This window comes from Mauremys mutica, chromosome 1 (assembly GCF_020497125.1).
Source record: "Mauremys mutica isolate MM-2020 ecotype Southern chromosome 1, ASM2049712v1, whole genome shotgun sequence".
Lineage (NCBI taxonomy): Eukaryota > Metazoa > Chordata > Testudines > Geoemydidae > Mauremys > Mauremys mutica.
In genome coordinates this window covers 42,421,375-42,440,696 of record NC_059072.1, presented here as the reverse complement: position 1 = coordinate 42,440,696, position 19,322 = coordinate 42,421,375, and the positions used below count along the sequence as shown (strand labels likewise).

General features: G+C 42.4%; 1 long non-coding RNA gene across 2 annotated transcripts in view; it reads left to right on the top strand.

The window, feature by feature from the left end:
- LOC123352555 overlaps positions 1–13,375 on the top strand; it is a 53,872-nt gene extending 40,497 nt beyond the window's left edge. For both annotated transcript variants that reach the window (XR_006574211.1, XR_006574214.1), the window contains 2 exons: positions 6,728–6,801; positions 13,254–13,375. This is a non-coding gene — a long non-coding RNA (uncharacterized LOC123352555). The remainder of the gene's footprint in view (positions 1–6,727; positions 6,802–13,253) is intronic.
- The last annotated feature ends 5,947 nt before the right edge of the window (positions 13,376–19,322 follow it).

The window sequence follows — 19,322 nt, the reverse complement described above, 5'->3', positions numbered from 1 at the left end:
ATCCACTAAAGGTGAATCTCTGTCCCATATGAACAACAAAGCCAATGATCACATAATATTCATTAAAGATAAAATTGTTCCACTTTTCATAACTGATTCCCAAATGCACTGTCCTGACAACTTCAATTTCTGCTAAACTGTGAATGTGATGCTCATTTACAAACTCTAATGAACGCACCGAATAAGAGGTAATGCTTTTTCCCAGCTTGTAGCCCCAAGAAGCAGAATACAAATTATTTTTCAAGAGGCAATAGACACGGTAATTAAAGAATTAATTAGGTGTCATCAAAACTTCTTGTGTGAATTTTTCTGAAGTGGCCTATCAATCTATGTCAACAATGGTGAGAAACCCTCCCTCCATTTATATGTTTGCAAATCAAGTAGTCATCTACTTGATTGGGGCGTTAGGATGGCAATCCTGCAATTGAATCCATGTGCATGGACTCTTGTGCAGGCATGGAGCCCCGCAGATTTCCAGGGGACTCTGAAGTAGGCTCAAAGATCTGCCCATGTGGATCTAATTGTGGTCTGTTTGTACACTGAGCACATTTAATCTTGCAGATGCAAATTATGAAGCTGGGACAACATCCCCTTAAAATGTATCCCTTAGTCTTATTATCTTACATTGGGTTAGGCACTGAAGCGGTCAAACATGTAATTATATCATATAGTTCTCATCAGACTGTTCAACAAAAATTGAAAACTAAGACATCTTCTATGAGATGCTTTCCCTTTGCTGACATACTCTTTCAGGATAACTCTCTTGTATTTTACACTTCTTTTTGGAGTCCGATTTATCTGAGTCACTGAGGGCTTGGCTACACTTGCAAGTTGCAGCGCTGGTAGAGGCTTTCCAGCGCTGCAATTAGTAACTGTCCACACCTGCAAGGCACATCCAGCGCTGCAACTCCCTGGCTGCAGCGCTGGCTGTACACCTGGCCAGGTTGGGGTGTAGCAATTGCAGCGCTGGTGATCCAGCGCTGCTCATCAAGTGTGGACACACACCAGCGCTTTTATTGGCCTCCAGGGAATAAGGAGATATCCCAGAATGCTTTAAACTAAATTACTCCCTTTGTTTTGTTATGCAGCCTCTCTTTGTTTTGTTGTGAACCTCCGGAGCTCCCCGTTTCTACCGGAGCTGCTTATCAGCTCCTGTTTGCTGTGATCAATCTGTGAACAATCAAATGAGATCCTCCTCCCTGTTGTGAATGAGCTCTGTGGAGCTCCTCCGTTGCTGCTGCTATCTAAAAAACAAACACAGCTCCTGTTTGCTGTGATCATCTGTACCTGGCTGTAAACAATCAAGTGAGAGGCAGGCAGGGAAACAACGGGGAGTCATGTTGCCTGTAGGCTGTTTGCAATTAAGAGTTAAGACTAAGGGGTCGGAAAAATGTTCTGATTTTTCAAGTCAGGAAGCTAACACACAGTGTTGGCTCCAAAAATCCACTCTCTCTTTCCCCCCGCTCCCTGTCACACTAGACCCCACTCCACCCCCCTCTTTTGAAAAGCACGTTGCGGCCACTTGAATGCTGGGATAGCTGCCCATAATGCATCACTCCCAACAGCGCTGGAAATGCTGCAAATGTGGCCACACACCAGCGCTGGTAGCTGTGAGTGTGGCCACACACCAGCACTGCTCCTACACAGCTGGATGACCAGCGCTGCAAACTACCAGCGCTGCAAACTGTAAATGTAGCCAAGCCCTGAGAGGGCACAGTTTCTCTTTCCATTCTGTTTAATTTCAGAAAAAACTATTGTTTCTCCAGAAAGATTTTCAGTCTATCAAACAGCGGAACAATGCTTTCTGTGATTGGAATTCGTCACAGAAAAGGAAGTTTGTGTATAGGCCTGCACCCCATTTGTACCCAAATTGAGGCTCCAGCTCTTGGCTTGAGTTTCTCGATCCTAAGAAATGCAATAGGGGAGAAATTTTCTCTCTCACACACATCTCAGTGACTGATGTAACCTACATGGAATATGGAGAAGCTTCTCCATATTATGTATGCTGAATAGGTTCCTAATAATAATTCATTGTATTTATATAGCTCCTTTTATCTGAGACTCTAAAAGCACTTTACAAATATTAATGAAGTCTGACAACACCCCTGTGATATTGCTATAACTAAATAGATGTGGATAATAGTCACAATGAAAAGCGAAACTATTCAGTTTTCTTTATTTCATTACCAGTTCAAAATGGGCCCAGTTTCTGAGTATTTAACTATGCTTTCCAAAAATCCTTGTCTTGACAATAGGCCTCTTTGCCAATGCATACAAGCCCTTTTCAGAAAGAAAAATGGAGCCATCCTGAGTGAAAGGAGGATTCATATTTTGAAATTCAAAAGATGGATTTGGTGACTTTTTTTTTCTTTTACTGTGAAAATTGTCATTTCATTTACCTTTCTGGAAAGGTGAGATGAGGGAAATAAAGTAAGAGTAAAATTTTACAGACAATTTTTCTTGAGTATCACAAAACTGTAATATGAATATTCTTAGAATTGGGGAAACAGAAGTTTCAGACTAAGGTCACATACTGACACTGTGACAGAACAGAAACAGAACCCAGAAGTACCAATACGATTCTCTTTATTCACAATAAAGGAAAGCGTTTTAGGTTCCAAGAAACTCACTCTCATTTTTTTTAGTGAAAATACTCTGAGAAAAATGTCATGTCACTGCCTGAAATATGATAACAGATTAGATCAACTAATAGTCTGACCAGGTTTGTCAGTTCCTGTGTTCTTATGTCTGAGTGAAAAACCTTAAAAGGAGATAGCTGAATTATCTAATTTTTTTTAATTTAATTAATATTTAAGAGTAAGATCGTGTGCTCAGTGCTGTACAAAATGAGGACAGAGCCTACACAAGGAGTCTACAATTGCAAAGTTAAGATGTGACACAGTGGAAATCCCAGATGAAAGAAAAAAATGATTTTTAATTATTATGAACTTCTGCAATGTGGAAGAAGTGAGCCTTTGGAAGATATTCCATAAAAAAGGGACAGCCAGAAAAAAAGGGATAGGAGTGGGAGGAGGAGACACATTGACGAGGTTTACTCTCTTCCTTTGAGATTGCCTTGACTTCTGGGGTTGGAGATAACTTAAGCATGCAGTTTCTGTGCTTGCTTCATTGAAATTAAGATCATTAAAAGCAGCATTTTTTCTTCAGCATAGTAAATATTCATAGCTGTATTAAGTCAATGTTCAGTTGAAAGGACAACCATAATGTTTTGTTCAGAATTATGAACATTTCAGAGTTACAAACAATATCTATTCCTGAGGTGTTCTTTACTCTGAGGTTCTACTGAATCTGTGATGTTTTATTGTCTAATTGGCCTACAACAAACTACCTCTGCACCAAATAGGCTGCTGGGGACCAACATAACATCTTTCTACTGAAGGTACAGAATGCTCTACTGAAGGTACGGAAGGTGACCCTAAACCTCTGACTGCCAGATGCTGGGACTGGATGATGGGATGGATCACTCAATAATTGCCCTTTTCTGTTCATTCCCTCTGAAACATCTGGCATTGGCCACTGTCGAAGATAGGGTTCTGTGCTAGATGGACCATCTACCCTAGAAGTATGACCATTCTTATGTTCTTATGGAGTTCATACTCCTAAAAATGAGTCTTGTGAAAGGTAGTAGAAAGCCTTGCTCTTTCTGCGTCTGCTTCAGAGTGAAAGAACACTTTAGTTTGTTTTCCAATTTCTCTTGGCAGCTGACCATACCATATCCTTGTGCATTGCTTCTTCTTCCTGAGATGTGAATTCTTCTTGTTTAACTATTGGCCCAGTCCTGAATTCTCTACAAACGCAACTCCTATCATAGGTGCTGGACTAGGGATGCGGGGGTGCTGCTGCAACCCCTGGCTTGAGGTGGTTTCCATTATATACAGGGTTTACAGTTTGATTCAAAGGCTCTCAGCACACCCACTATACAAATTGTTCCAGCACTGGAAGCTTGGTGGGAGTTGTGTATGCAATGAATGCAGGATTGGATCCTATATTTGGACTCTCTCGGTGTGTCCTAATTAGTTGGTCATTGCTTTAACCCTCTGAACTGTATACTATCCTGACAGTTTCACTGTGGGAGAAGTTATATATAACTTGAAAGGAGAGAAAAAAATAAAATAAATAAAAACTAAGCTGGCATCTACATCCTTCCTGGCTTAATGTTAACATCTTTCTCAAGAAAGAGAGAACAAGATGTTAAGGGAATATTAAAGTGAACCACATAACCATGAAAGTACTTTACTTTGTTAAATCGAATAAGACTCCTTCAATTTCCTGCTAAATATAACCTGTTAAGTACCATGTCATTAAAAATGTATGTAACAAATGCTCCGGAGCTACATTTTGATAAGCAGTGATGCTGTAATCACAGGGGAGAGAATCTACAAAACTACAGATGGACCTTTTTCAGACCCGGAGATCCAAACCCACCCCAAAACTATGGGAAAGTTTTAGATTCAAACTTCGTGGCTTGGGACCTTCACTGTATAAACCCAAATTCCGTGAGTGAAGGTTGCATATTGTAGAATATATTGAAATAAATATTTTATTATTGTATGTTAGCCAGAAAGTATGGTCTTAAAGATCCATTGATGTCTTATAGAAAATCTTTAATATTCTATTTGGACTGTTTTCCTGCTATAATACTTTTTTTACCCATCCCCCACTTATGCTTAAGAATATTTTGTGTGTAAAGAGGATCTTTGTGTTTTAGCTTTAGTTTCTGTTGCTTTTTCCTTACTTGGGAAAAAACCCCAAGATAATTGGCTGCTGAAGAAATGATTATGGTGTCATAAAAAGAAGACCAGTTTAAGATGCAGTATTGGGGACATGCTCCAGCATTTAGGATGCTTGGGAGACCTGGGTTTAAGTCACTGCTCTGCCACAGATTTCCTGTGTGACCTTTGACTTGGCCCCTCTGGGTCTCCTCTCCCTCTGTAAAATGGACATAATAGTACTTCCCTACCTCACAGGGGTGTCGTGAGGATAAATACATTAAAGATTGTGAGGCACTCAGATACTGTGATAAGGGAGCCACGTAAGTATGGAAGGGCTTGTCTATGTGGGGAGTTAGCTTGCGGCAAGCCAGGATGTGAATTTACAGTGCACTAGCTTGCCATGTACTTACTGCCTGTGTTGGCCCTGCTATAGTGCACTACAAGTTCTGCACATCAAAGCATGCTACAGAACTGATTCAGCAACCCTTGCACTGAGTAACTCTTACATGTGCAGGTCAATTACCTTCAATAGGTACACTAAGTGCTGCAGAATGTGTTGCTATGATTAAGGTAGTATGCAGCTGCAGAGGGGTAAGCGGTAGTAGCACAGCCAGAGTTGGCAATGGTAACACGGAGAGGAAGCGGACCAAGGATAGTCCACACAGATGTCAAAGTAACTGTGAGGTAGAGACCAGAATTCTTCATGTGTCCTAAGACTCCTTGTGATTGCAAAGTTGCTGCCCCTTAACATGATCATGAGTTCCCCCCCCCCCAAGAACTCATGTGTCATATCTGTGTGTAGAGGGTTTTTTTAATATTAATGTTTCTTCTTCCCTGGGTTTTCTGTGGAAATATATAATCTCCCACCAGGAACCAGTGTATCTCTAAGGCTTATGCTATTGCCAACTCTTGTGATTTTTTTTGTATTGTGAGTCTTCCACTATTTATGGTCATTTTTCCTCCAATCCCAGCTCCTGGAGTCATGGCATTTCTTGAGAATCTCAGATTTCTTTTAAACAAAAAATTAAGTTTCTCACCCTCATGGAGGTGGAGAAAAAGCTTGAAGATGTGATCCAAGTGCACTCTGAAGGTTGAAATCAGAAGGCAAACAAAAAGAACCCACCATGTGTTATTATTGTTAAAAATCTCATTTCATAATTTTTTGGGGCCCTGAGTCAAATGTTCAAAAATGATGAGGCTGGCAATACTGGACTTGGTTCTTAACTTTGGTCACTTTAAGATAAACCCTTAATATTGCTGTGATATAGGTTTTTGTGTGTCAAACTAAAGTGTTCAAAAACTGACCCTGAACTCCCAAACTATTCACTCGAGGCCTGGGTCTGAGGTATGATGTATTCTGTAAACCTCTAGGGAGGACGTTTGGATAGCAGCAAAATCGGTATGAACACACTGCACCAGCCAACCTCTTTCCGATAAGCCTTGGCGCACACCTTCCATTTTAATTCTGATACCATCAGAGTGAGGCTCAGTGTCCCTTGCCCCTTCCTCTTAAGGTCTTCAGTTGCTTTGGGGGGAACTGGCCTGCTAAGGCTGGGCCACTTAGCAAATGTAGCATTTGCGAGATGGGAAGTAGGCTATAGGACTGGTGAAGATTGGGAGCTTTGGTGAGCACAAATATCCTGCTCATTCTGCTTCTAGAATCAGCTACAGCATAGCCACTGTATCTAGCTAGAACAAACATAGCTGTAGTACAGCCTTTGGGGTTCCGACCCCTAGTACAGAGGTGAGAAGGGAAAAAAACCTTCCAGGGCAACTTCCCCTGCCTTCAGCCCCATTGACCATTTAAAAAAACGAAAAGAAAAGGCAAGTGAATTCAACTCAAGTGTAGCAACTCAAACATCGCAGCATTGTGTTGGTGCCTAAGAACCTAGGGTGACCGGATGTCCCATTTTTATAGGGACAGTCCCATTTTTGGGGACTTTTTCTTCTATAGGTGCCTATTACCCCTCACTCCCTGTCCTGTTTTTTCACAGTTGCTATCTGGTCACCCTATAAGAACTGCTCTGTGAAATGGGCTTGAAACTGACTAGAAATGAAACTGAAACTGGTAAGTCTGTTTATATTTTCCAGGCTGAGAGAAATGCAAAACTAACCGCAGAACAGAAATAAGATTTTTAAAATTCTATTTACTCTTTACTTTGTGTTTAAAATTCCAAGGCGCATGTGTGTAACACACACTCTGCATGCCTTGTTGTGGGCAGAGTCGGCTCCAGGCACTAGTGCATCAAGCACATGCCTGGGGCGGCAAGCTGCGGGGGGCGGCCTGCCGGTCGCCGTGAGGGCGGCAGTCAGGCTGCCTTTGGAGGCATGCCTGTAGGAGGTCTGCTGGTGTCGCGGTTTCAGGGCATTTCGGCGGCGGATACACCAACGGTGTGGGACCAGCGGACCTCCTGCAGGCATGCCGCCAAATCCGCGTTACCAGCGGATCTCCTGCAGGCATGCCACCGAAAACCACCTGACTCCCATGTTTGGGGTGGCAAAATACATAGAGCCACCCCTGGTTGTGGGGTAAAAAACTGAGCATAACATGTGCTGCTCTTCAGGATCTATGTACATAGCTGCAACACTTGCTTGGGGGTGCCTAGAAGTGCTAGCCAGCTTTTTACCCCTCTGCCTCCAGCAAGAAAGAGACTTGCTTGTGCTTAACTGGGTGTCAGCTTCCTGCCACCACCAGCCTGTTAGCTACCCAAACAATCTCCTTAGGGCTATGCCAACCCATCCCTTTGTCTTACAGGTTAACAATAGGCGCACCCCAATCCCTGAACCCCCTTTGAAGCATTCCCCTGTAGTGTCCAGCCCTGTCAGTGGACACTCACAGAAATTACTAGGCCAGCTGCCCCTAAAGGAACAGTGCCCATACCCATCTGTTTTGAATTAATTGAGGATCAGATCCCATATAACATCACAGTGCTGAAATATATTTATAGTGAAAACAATTTATTATCAAAAGATAAGATTTAAGAGATAGTGAGTAAGAATAAGAAGTGGAAACAGAAATGGTTACATATAAAACAAAATATAACACATTTCCTAGAGTCTAAACTTAACTTAACAGACCAAACCCTGTTGCTTTAGGTGAGACAAGCTATCTCCCAGCATTTCCAACCAACATGGCCTGGATCCTCCTTTCATAAATGCAAAAAGTGCTGTTCTTTTTTGGTTCCTCAGTGAAGAATATAAAGATGTGTCCTTTTACCTTCTTATATCCCCAAAATTCACTGTTTTGTCGTCAGAATCAGGATGATCCCTGAGGTTTATTCCACAGTGTGCTGGTTCCATGTTGCCATCACAGCCTCATATTGGCATTGTATGGAAAAGTACTTCCATTGTGTTGCCTTACAATACTTATTTTACATATGAACCAAGGCAGACAGGTGAATCAGGGCTGCCCCGGGGGGGGGGCGGGGCAAGTGGGGCAATTTGCCCTGGGCCCCGCAGGGGCCCCATGAGAATGTCTGAGGCTCCTCCCCCGCACCCGCCTATCCCCTTCCCCTGGCGCCTCAGCGCGCTGTGTCCAGGAGTGTCCCTGGACAGAGCTAAAGTGGCGTGGCTCCAGTGGGGCCTGAGCATCTCCCGCTCAAAGCCTCATGATAAGGGGGCGGGGCTGCGAGCTGCGGGAGCTCAGGGACCGTGGAGCCACCCCGCTACAGTGCTGTCCAGGGTCGCTCCTGGATGCAGCTCATTGAGGCTCCGGAAGAGGGGAGAGGTGGGGGTAAGCGGCATGGTAAGGAGGCTGGGGGGGTTGGATAAGGGGCAGGGAGTCCCGGGGACAGTCAGGGGACAGGGAGGGGGCAGAGGTTCGGGGGGGGCGGTCAAGGGATGGGGAATGGGGGGTTGGATCATGGGCTTTCCTGGGGTCTGTCAGGACTCGGCGGGGGGGTTGGGTAGGGGTCGGGGCAGTCAGGGGACAGGGAGCAGGGGGGGTTGGTGGGGGGTGAGGTCCTGGGGTGGTGGTTGGGGGGCGTCTTGGGGGGGCGGTGAGGGGACAAGGAGCGGGATGGGTCGGGGATTCTGAGGAGGGTAGTTGGGGGGCAGGAATTGGGTGGGGGTCGGATAGGGGGCAAGGCCAGGCTGTTTGGGGAGGCACAGCCTTCCCTACCCTAAAGCTCAATCAGCAGTTTGAGGCTTGAAGACAGCTATTTAACACAAAGAGCCAAGCTGTTAGCTTTTCCCTTAGGGCTACCATCCCTTTCACTTCTCAAATGCCAAATTATAGTCTATATTTAATTTCAGTGCCATAGGGAGATTCATGTCAGGGCAGGGTAGCTTCATTAAAATTAGCCACTTTAGATTAACAGTGATAGAGCCAAGAGAGCCGTGGGGGAGGGATCACATGAGAAGAGCAATATCCTATACCACCTACCTCCTTCCCAACCCTACCAAGGGAGACCCCCCTCCCCTGCATTCCCTGATGCTCCAGAGGGGTTAATTCAGTGGTTCTCAAACTTTTGTACTGGTGACCCCTTTCAGATAGCAAACCTCTGAGTGAGACCCCCTCCTCCTTATAAATTAAAAACACTTTTTTATATTTTTAACACTATTATAAATGCTGGAGGCAAAGCGGGGTTTGAGGTGGAGGCTGACAGCTCGCAACCCCTAGTTTGAGAATCCCTGGGTTAATTTAATTTTAGCTCCCTGTGTCCATTCACATGCATGTGCTATTTTGTGCATTTCAGTTTTCACAACATAGGCTCATCCCAGATTCTGGAACAAGCTCAAATGCTCAGTTCGTGGAGTATGTACATAAGCTATACTAAAGACAAACCCACAGTAACCAGTTTGTGAGGGACCCAATGGAGCCAGTCTCTAGGAAACAGATGAATTCATGGAGGTTAAGTCCATTAATGGCTATTAACCAGGATGGATAAGGAATGGTGTCCCTAGCCTCTGTTTGTCAGAGGGTGGAGATGGATGGCAGGAGAGAGTTCACTTGATTATTAGGTTCACTCCCTCTGGGGCACTCGGCTTTGGCCACTGTCGGTAGACAGGATACTGGGCTGGATGGACCTTTGGTTTGACCCAGTATGGCCATTCTTATGTTCTTATGTTCTAACCTGAATGAACCCAAAGTTATGGAGACAGATATGAGTCAAGGAAGCCAGCAGAGTATCAGAAACCTGGAAAAATCTCTGACTGGATGGGCTCAGGCGTTTGGTCACAAGCTGAGGTGGTTCAAAAGTTTTGGATTTTTTTTTAAGCAGAATTTTTTTATTGTTTCTTTAAGCAATCAAACACAGCAAGCAGCAAATATTTGGCCACATGCTTCTGAAACCGCAAACCATGATCAGGTTTTGGCAGACTAATTTCAGCTTTTCAATTAAAAAAACCACAACAAATTTTGAAGGAAAGCAGACATTGTCCGTGATTTTTTTCTGCTTTTTAAAACCCACTAGTTTTCGATCCAAAAAAAGTTTTGATGGAAAATATTTGTCCAACCCTTTTAATGAGCTGATGCTGAGAACCAGTGATACCTTGTGAAGGTGACTTGAAAAGAAGTTTTCTCAAAACTGGGTTTGTGCCCAGATGTGGAAGGTTTTTAAATGTTTATTTTCCCTGGGGGTGGGCACAAGTGGGGCAATTGCAGGGCCCCCACAAGAATACAGTATTCTATAGTATTGCAACTTTTTTTTATGGAAGGGGCCCCCAAAATTGATTTGCCTCAGACCCCCTGAATCCTCTGGGCGGCCCTGACCTCAGGTGAATATACATCCCTCTGTCTTGTTAACCTTTCCTGGGACACATTAAAAAACATATTTTCAGTATGCATACACAAATTCTTAAATATCCATCCAGCGATCCATCTTGCAACAATTATGAGGATCAGTATGACATAAGCTTTTATTAGAGATATCACAGGAGCTTTTTGAATAAATATTGTGAAAGCATGTGTTTAATGTAATGAGTTTATCAGGCCTGATATGAGTTGCTGTTATAGAACAATGAACTGTTTGCCAATTGGCACTGAGGGATTCATAGGGTCACAATATCAAATATGAAGCTTCCAAACCATTTTTGAGTTGTTCCAGTGAAAGTAAATCTATAACTATCCTAATAATTGATTTATAATAGGGCTGTCAATTAATCACAGTTAACTCATGTGATTAACTCAAACAAATTAATTGCAATCAAAAAGATTAATCACAATCAATCAGAGTTTTAATCACACTGTTAAACAATAGCATACCAATTGAAATTTATTACATATTTTTCTACATTTTCAAATATATTGATTTCAATTACAACACAGAAAACCAAGTGCATACTGCTCACTTTATATTATTATTTTTTATTACAAATATTTGCACTGTAACAATAATAAATAAAAGAAACATTTTCAATTCACCTCATACGAGTACTATAGTGCAATCTCTTTATCGTTAAAGTGCAACTTACAAATGTAGATTTTTTTTGTTACATAACTGCACTCAAAAACAAAACAATGTAAAACTTTAGAGCCTACAAGTCCACTCAGTCCTACTTCTTGTTCAGCCAATCCTTAAGACAAACAAGTTTGTTTACATTTACGGGAGGTAATACTGCCCACTTCTTATTTACAGTGTCACCAGAAAGTGAGAACATTCTCACTTTCATTCGCACATTCATTCTCACATTCATTCGCATGGGACTTTTGTAGCCAGCATTGCAAAACATACAGATATGCCAAACATCCTTATGCCCCTACATGCTTTGGCCACCATTCCACAGGACATGCTTCCATGCTGATGACGCTCATTAAAAAAATAATGTGTTAATTAAATTTGTGACTGAATGCCTTGGGGGAGAATTGTATGTCTCCAGCTCTATTTTACCTGCATTCTACCATATATTTCACGTTGTAGTAGTCTCAGATGACAACTCAGCACATGTTGTTCATTTTAAGAACACTTTCGCTGCAAATTTGACAAAACACAAAGAAGGTACCAATGTGAGATACTACAGCACTCGACCCAAGGTTTAAGAATCTGAAGTGACTTCCAAAATCAGAGGAATGAGGTGTGGAGCATGCTTTCAGAGGTTTTAAAACAGCAACACTCTGATGCGGAAACTACAGATCCCGAACCACCAAAAGGAAAATCAACTTTCTGCTGGTGGCATCTGACTTAAATGATGAAAATGAACATGTATAGGTCTGCTCTGCTTTGGATTGTTATCGAGCAGAATCCATCATCAGCATGGATGCATTTCCTCTGCATACGTGCAGGAAGTAGGAGTGTGGGGCGTGCTGCAGCACCCCCAGGTTTTATGCGGTGCCGCTGGCCCCGTGTCCAGGGCTCGGCTGCCAACCCCTGCCTGGGGCTCCACTCCTAGTCCCATGACCACCCCCAGTTGTGGCCACAGCCGCAGGCCCCTTACCCTTGTCCGGGGCCCCCCCTCCCAGAGACACAGCCATGCTCCCAGCCTCAGCTCGGGGGTAGGGGTGGGGGTGGGGGATGTGGACGGGGTAAAGGGGCTGGCTTTCAGCACCCCTCGCCCAGTACTAAAAATGTTCCAGTGCCACTGGTCCTCTGGAATGATGGTTGAAGCATGAAGGGACATGAATCTTTAGCACATCTGGCATGTAAATATCTTGTGACACTGGCTACAACAGTGCCATGCAAACACTTGTGACATTGTGTGTCACTTTTTTCAGGTGTCATTGTGAACAAGAAGCCAGCAGCATTATCTCTTGCAAATGTAAACAAACTTGTTTGTCTGAGTGATTGGCTGAACAAGAGATAGGACTGAGTGGACTTGCAGGGTCAAAAGTTTTATATTGTTTTATTCTGAATGCAGTTTTTTTTTACATAATTCTATATTTGTAAGTGCAACTTTCATGATAGAGAGATTGAACTACAGTACTTGTATTAGGTTAATTGAAAAATACTTTTTCTTTTGTTTTTTCACAGTGCAAACATTTGTAATAAAAATAAAGTAAGCAGTGTACACTTTGTATTTTGTTAAAATTGAAATCAATATATTTGAAAATGTAGAAAATATCAAAAAATATTTAAATAAATGGTATTCTATTATTGTTTAACAGTGCGATTAATCACAACTAATTTTTTTAATCGCGTGATTAATCATGATTAATTTTTTAATTGCTTGACAGCCCTAATTTATACATACCTTAGGTTTTTCCTATATCATCTATCATCATATAACTTAAACATTGAATGAATTCTGATCTCCTCTATTTGTCAAAGTAGGAGAATTGCACTGTCTATTTTTCATAACTCAAAAATAGCTACAGAAATTTTAATCAAACTTAAAAAAACAGAAACCAAATCAAACCAAAAAAAACTGGAGGATCCTAAGTATGGTAAATATGAATTCTAAAAAACAAATGTTTCAGAAAATGAGGGGATGTAAAACTGGCGATTTGACATTATGCTCTTTTGTAAGCCTAATATAGTAACTGAGACCAGTGTGACCCTCCAATGTGTGAAGGGTTATTGGACCCATTCTTTACTTTACTGCCTGTTCTTATGTGATGCTTACTGTTCCATGATCTACATGAAGCTACTGAGAAGCTTTTGATCAGATAAGAAGAGTCAGACACTGTGATGCATCTGTATGATTTTATACTGTGCAAGAAAGGATAAAAGGATACTTCATCTGGATTTGGACTTCCCCAAAAGTTTGAGAGCCTTTGGATCCATAGTTCGGAGAAATGAAAACTGCATGAATGCCTGTAGTTTCAGTTTGACACTGTGTGACTCTTGTAATCTAATGTGAAAGTATTGCACTGTCTCTGCTTTCTTGTCTCAGGATACCCTTGGAAATGTGATGTTCCATGTCAATAGAAAATTCTTAGTTAAATATTTTAAATACCCTTAAATAAATAAATACTTCAAGGATGAATATTCCAAAATGCAGAGACAGGTATTATCCGCCTGAATCCGCCTGTCCCAGATTCTGTAGTGCTACATTAGACAAGATGATCTTTTTTCTGAGTTATCCATCTGATAGGGGCGCTGAGTCAAGAGCCTCCTTTCTCTTTGAAGCTCAGCTGGAGGCTTGGGATAACAGCAGTGCATTGGCTCAAAGATGAAGCTGTGGTCAGAGTCCAATGCGGATACAAAATGTATCCGCATTCGATCCATGAGCCACAAAAATGGTCCGCAGATATAAAGCAGATATTTGGGGATTTGTAGGGCTCTAGTCATAGTGAGATTACGCTGGGTGTCATCATCTGTTCAGTGTAAGTGATGTGAGAAGGTTGGAATTTGGGTCTTGTTCTGTTAATGATTAACTTCAGGATACGAGTCCAAGGTCCCCTCGAAATTGCATGTGTATGGCAGCATACCTGCTGGACTGTTCCTGGATGTGCTTTTTGGTAGAATGCATGTTTTTCTAATGGTGTAAGCCTTCTCCAGCTCATGTCGTACTCTTAGCCCACCCTCCCACTCCCTGAATCAGCAAAACAAATATTATCCTATGTGACAGACCCAGACCAGTGGGGTACAGGAGTCTGGTAGGAGGCAAATATACTGGTCACTGGATGAGTAGTTTTCTGCTTCCTGCGTGACCAGAGCAGGAGTTGCACTAGAGTAATCAGGAACCTGCAAGAACCAATTAAGACAGGCAGGATAGTTAAGACACCTGGAGCCAATTAAGAAACTACTAGAATCAATTAGGACAGGCTAGCTAACCAGGGCACCTAAGTTTAAAAAGGACCTCACTGCAGTTTGTAGCATGCATGCGAGGAGCTGGGAGCAAGAGGCATGAGGAACTGAGAGTGAGAAGACATATTGCTGGAGGACTGAGGAGTACAAGCATTATCAGGCACCAGGAGGAAGGTCCGGTGGTGAGGACAAAGAAGGTGTTGGGAGGAGGCCATGGGGAAGTAGCCCAGGGAGTTGTAGCTGTCGTGCAGCTGTACCAGGAGGCACTCTAGACAGCTGCAATCCACAGGGCCCTGGGCTGGAACCTGGAGTAGAAGGCGGGCCCGAGTTCCCCCCAAACCTCCCAACTCCTGATCAGACACAGGAGGAATTGACCTGGACTGTGTTTTCTACCAGACAGGAAGGTCTCTGGGCTGTTTCCCGACCCACAGGGAATCTGTGAGGCAAGCAAATCTGCCAATAAGTGCAGGACCCACCAAGGTAGAGGAGGAACTTTGTCACACCTAATAGAGCTCTAAGTTACCTATTATTCCCAGCCAGTCACTGTAGCAGCTGTGTGTCTGTTTCATTACCTAAATCAGATTGCCGTAGAGAGAACCACTTTTGAGGCGTTTTTACTTTACTTAGCAGGGGTGAGGATTATTCAGTTCATGTGTAGCTTGAAAGAACAACAAAAGTACTTGTGGCTGCTGGAATTTTAGATGGACAAAGAAAACATGGGGGCAAGGGATGAACAGCATTGTGAGGAGAGCAGGAGGAGGAAAGAGAGAAAGGAGGTAAAGAAGAGAAAGATAAATGGAGGAGATCAAGGTGACTCAGGGAAGAGATGAAGATCTAAGAGATTAGAGGGAAGTGTGAGAAATAAATGAGAAACCAAAACAAGGAAGCATGAAAAGGAAGGAAGCAGTAGTCAACGTTTGTGTGGGGGGTGTGGGGGGTGCAGAATAAAGGAAGGTGTAGAGACTGATCAGTAAAAAGGAAAGGGATGGAATCAATGCTATCAGAAAATACAATTCGTATACTCTAGTGGGAATTGGCGGGAAGGGTAGTTTAACTTTAGCATATAGGGCACTGGGCTATGATTCAGAAGACTTGGATATGATTCCTGACTCGGCCACAAGCTTCCTATACAACCTTTCGTAACTCAGTTAACCTACCCTGTGCCTCTGTTCCCCATCGGTAAAATAGGGAGACTACTTCCCTACCTCACTGGGGTGTTTTGAGGATTTAAAAAACCCATTATTGATTGTGAGCCACAGAGATAATATTGTAATGAGAGCCATACTCTAGAGAGACAGGAGAGACCCAAATTCCAACCATGGTAAAGAACAGGTTACAGCAAAAATATAGCTCAGCTACTGGTTTCTTAATTGTTGAAGTCATCATGAATTATGCTAGGGATGAATATGGCTCATTGTGTCTTGTAGCCATTGTAAGGAAATAAAGAGATTATTTATTTAGGGCAAGATTTTCAGAGGCAAAAAGGGGCAGTAGGATGACTAACTCCCATTGCAAGTCAATGGGATTTGGGCACCCGGTTCCCATCTGTGCATTTGCAGTCTCCCTTTTTATTCCTATCTAGGAAGAAATATGGAAGGAAAAGATATTTCTTTAGCAATTTCCCCTTCTGCGGTATCTGACTTTATTTAGATGTGTGTATTCTATTGTACTTACTGGCTATCAAATCTATGTGATCAGTCAGAGGCACAGTTTCTAATGGACTATTCAATAATTCTAGGGAGCTTGGGAAAATAAGTAGCACTTTCAAAGATGGAGACAGTCTATTTGATCTGCAAGATACACCAATGAATGACTTTCTATTATCTGGAAGCCTCCAACAAAGCAGGTTATCAGATCAGACCATGGAATTGGTCCAGAGAAGGGAGTGAGTGTCAACTAATATCACACTGAACAGAGAGTACAGGGATTTTATAGCTCAGGGTGTATTTCCAAGATCCATCAAGGACATTAAAATCTAAATTTTGGACTTGCCAGTCAAGAATAGGAAATGCACTCCCACCCTCAGTGCTTCTGTTTCTGTCTTTTGCTTAAAAGCAGGAACAGCAAGAGATTTTTGCAACTATCAGGATCCATTTCCCTTAATAAAGCCACAACAGTCTAAATGATATGCGTGTGAGGGAGAGGAGGAGAGAAGAAAAGTAGGGGTTGGTTGAGGGGAAGTGAAGATGGAGTTTACTGCACCCTTGAATAACATTGCATTTGAACAAAGCTTTCAAACACAGTGAGGCTTATTAAACTTTCTTTGAGCAACATCAGACTTAGCAAAACAGGTGTTCTGAATATTGAATGGGAAATGAAAGAAAACAATAGGTTTTAATGTTTATGAAATGTTACCAGGGAACCCCAAGGAAATCATAGAATTCAGATGTATTGACACCTATGGTATTCATGAGTTTGCAGGTGTTGCAAAAATTATATACTTTTTGTTTTCTTTAGGTATCACTTTAAAACACTGTGTATGTTTATCATATTCTTGTTATGATGCACTATAACCTACTCTAAGGTTAGTATGGTATTCTCTGGCAAATACCATATCTCTCTTTTGCCAGCATCTATTCTAATTTCAAACATTTATATTAGCAACACTGTGTTATTGTTATGATTTAAATGGGGGAAAATGTTTGAAACTATTGTCAGCTGTGATTATAATTACATTGATTGTTATGTTGTGAAAGCTTTCTGGGCAGGTTTCCAAAGTCAGGATCAAAATTCTAGCCACGTTTTGTTTTTATTGTACAGAAAAGCAACAACATTTTTTTTTGAAGTAGCAACTATTAAATAGAAATGCAGATTCTAAACAACAAGGATTTGGGGACAAGTTATAAGTGGACAGCAGGTCTTCTCTCTGTATTTAAATTCAATTAAGTAGTGATGTTGATCTACGTTTTACATAGATAGCATTTCCTAATTGAACAATTGAAATTATTCTATGCTATGGAGCTTGGCAGCAGATGAAAAAGGAAGAGTTACAAAAATCTTAATACGTAAAGGGCTGAATCCTACTACCTAGTTTTTGTGAAGGGTCCCAGTTCAGCAAGGGAATTAAGCATGTGCCTAGCTGTAAGCACAAGTAGTCTAGGTGACTTCAAAGCAGGGCCGGCTCCAGGCACCAGCTTAGAAAGCAGGTGGTTGGGGCGGCCAATTCAAAGGGGCAGCACGTCCAGGTGTTCGGCGGAAATTCAGCAGTGGGTCCCTCATTCCCTCTCTTCCTCTTTGAGCTGCTGCCAAAGAGGAAGAGAGGGAGGACCCGCCGCTGAACTGCCGCAGAAGAAGCAGTGCAGTTAAGCTGCCGCCGAAGTGCCGCCGCTTGTCTTTTTGTTGTTGTTGTTTGGGGTGGCAGAAAAGCTGGAGCCAGCCCTGCTTCAAAGGGACTGTTAGCAGTATCAGTTATTATTTGTATTGTGGTAGCAGCTAGGAGCCCAAGTCATGGACCAGCGCCCCACAGTGCTAGGAGCAGTACAGACTCAGAATAAAAAGGCAGTCCCTGCTCCAAATTGCTTACCATTTAGTCTGCTCACATGCTTAAAGGCAGCTATGTGCTTACGTACCTTGCTGAACTGGGGGGCAGGGGGCTAATTTGTCACTTGTGGGGAAAGGATTTAAGAAGTCCACCCCTCGATGTCACAGGTGAGCAGTGAAGCTGTTCTGTGTCAATTACTGTGGCCCTGAGGACTACTTTTAGCCTATGTTGACCCTACTCCTTCCTGGGATTACTAATGGATCAGTGTAATGATGGATCCACTGGCCCGCTCCTACCCCAGTGCTGAAATCCCACCCCTATAAGGCTGGACTCTGTGGTATTTAGGGGCTTCAGCTTTCCACGCAAACGTCTCAGTGTTATGGGGGTGGGGGGAGGAGGTTCCTTGCATACAGCAGGATAATTTTTTGCCTCAGATACACACATGGCGCTCCCTCTGATTTCAGAGGGATTTGCATAGGTGTACCAAATGCAGCATAGGGCCTGGAAAAGCTTAAATAGTTCACTATGAATAATTTGTACCATAATACAAACTCCAACTACACGCTAATTTCATTTAATGTCTAATTAGTCCATTCTGCAGATGTTGTGGTTTGGCATGACCTACTTTAATAATCTAATTCTGCTAAGGACTTATTATCTGTGAAGCAAAAGTGTGTCTCTATTGACCAAACTCGCATGTTCTACAAAAAATACACCTTGCCACCTTGACCGCAGTCCATTTTTGTGTTGACTGCCCACCTTAAAGAGTCCGATCAGACAAAGGTGCTAAACGGAAGGAAAGAGCCTTGAGGGGAAATCCTAGGCTGGCGTGGCATGCAGGACCTTTTATGGGCCCTCTGCCCCTGAGCAATTTTCTTCTTCACTGATTGATCACATTTGTTGTAAACTCTTTTGGACAGGCATTATTTTTTTAATGATGCGTATGTACATTGTTGAGTGCAAGGGGGCTCTGATCAGGGCATCTATGTGATGCCACAATGGAAGTAATAATAAAATGAATAGTAATTTGTAACCTGAACCCTCTAATTGGTTCTCCTAAGCGAAGCACCAACAACTCAAATTTAGTTCATCTCCAATTTCAGTTTTAATTCCAAATTGTACAATAAACATTTTACAATAATCAACAAGATCCTGTTGAAAGACTGTTTTGAGCTGGAACATGCTGTACTGTATTTGAACCTGAAATAATTAGATGAGCTCTAGGGTGAGAGGAGGAAAAAACTGGAGTCTTATACTGTGAGATCTGGGCAGCAAAATCTGAGCAATATAATTCTTTCTCTCTCTCTCTCTCTCCTTTTTTTTTTTAAATTCTGAATAGTTCAGCAGATCTGGCTTGATATCACTCAGTTCAGGGATACTGTCAGTTCAGAGATACTGTCAGTCCCCAAAATCAGGTTTTGTTAAAAAAAAAACACCATTCTCCCACCACTTTCTTTTTCTCCATCTCTCCTTGCTTCCAAT